Below are 510 nucleotides of genomic sequence, written 5' to 3'. Positions count from 1 at the left end.
GCTGTCTCCTCAGCTGCTGCCGGTCTCCGCCCAAAGAGGTGCCGCAGCTTCAGTATTGTCCTGCGGTGTACACACACACAAACCCTAAACCCTAAACCCTAAACTCTAAACCCTAAACCCTAAATATTAAGTCGTTGTCTTCTAGCTCTCACCGCGGACGCTTTAGGGTTCAGTAGGGTTTAGGGTTTAGACGGGTCTAGCTTTGGGGACCTTCTTGGTGAGGGTTTAGGGTTTTAGGGTTTAGGGTTTTGGGTGGTTTAGCGTTTAGGGTTTGTGGTGGGTATAGACCTGTTGTACATGGTGTATGTTTCTGTCCACTCTTTTTTTATCTAATTAGGGTTTAGGGTTTAGTGTTTAGGGTTTATATATACCTGTAGTACATGGTGTAAGTTTCCGTCCACTCTCTTTTCATCTAATTAGGGTTTAGGGTTTAGGCTCCAATTAGGGTTTAGGGTTTAGGGTTTAGGGTTTAGGGTTTACATATACCTGTAGTACATGGTATAAGTTTCA

General features: G+C 44.1%; 1 protein-coding gene across 1 annotated transcript in view; it reads right to left on the bottom strand.

The window, feature by feature from the left end:
- The window catches only part of EMH_0019820 (uncharacterized protein), a gene marked incomplete at both ends in the record, with an annotated part of 4,945 nt that overhangs the window by 425 nt on the left and 4,010 nt on the right, over positions 1-510 (bottom strand). The gene's annotated exons all lie outside the window — the stretch shown is intronic.

The sequence above is a fragment of the Eimeria mitis genome, genomic scaffold (genome assembly GCF_000499745.2).
Source record: "Eimeria mitis Houghton genomic scaffold, Emh_scaff689, whole genome shotgun sequence".
NCBI classification, from domain to species: Eukaryota; Apicomplexa; class Conoidasida; order Eucoccidiorida; family Eimeriidae; genus Eimeria; species Eimeria mitis.
The sequence above is the reverse complement of the archived record's forward strand: the minus strand, read 5'-3'. Positions and strand labels throughout refer to the sequence as shown.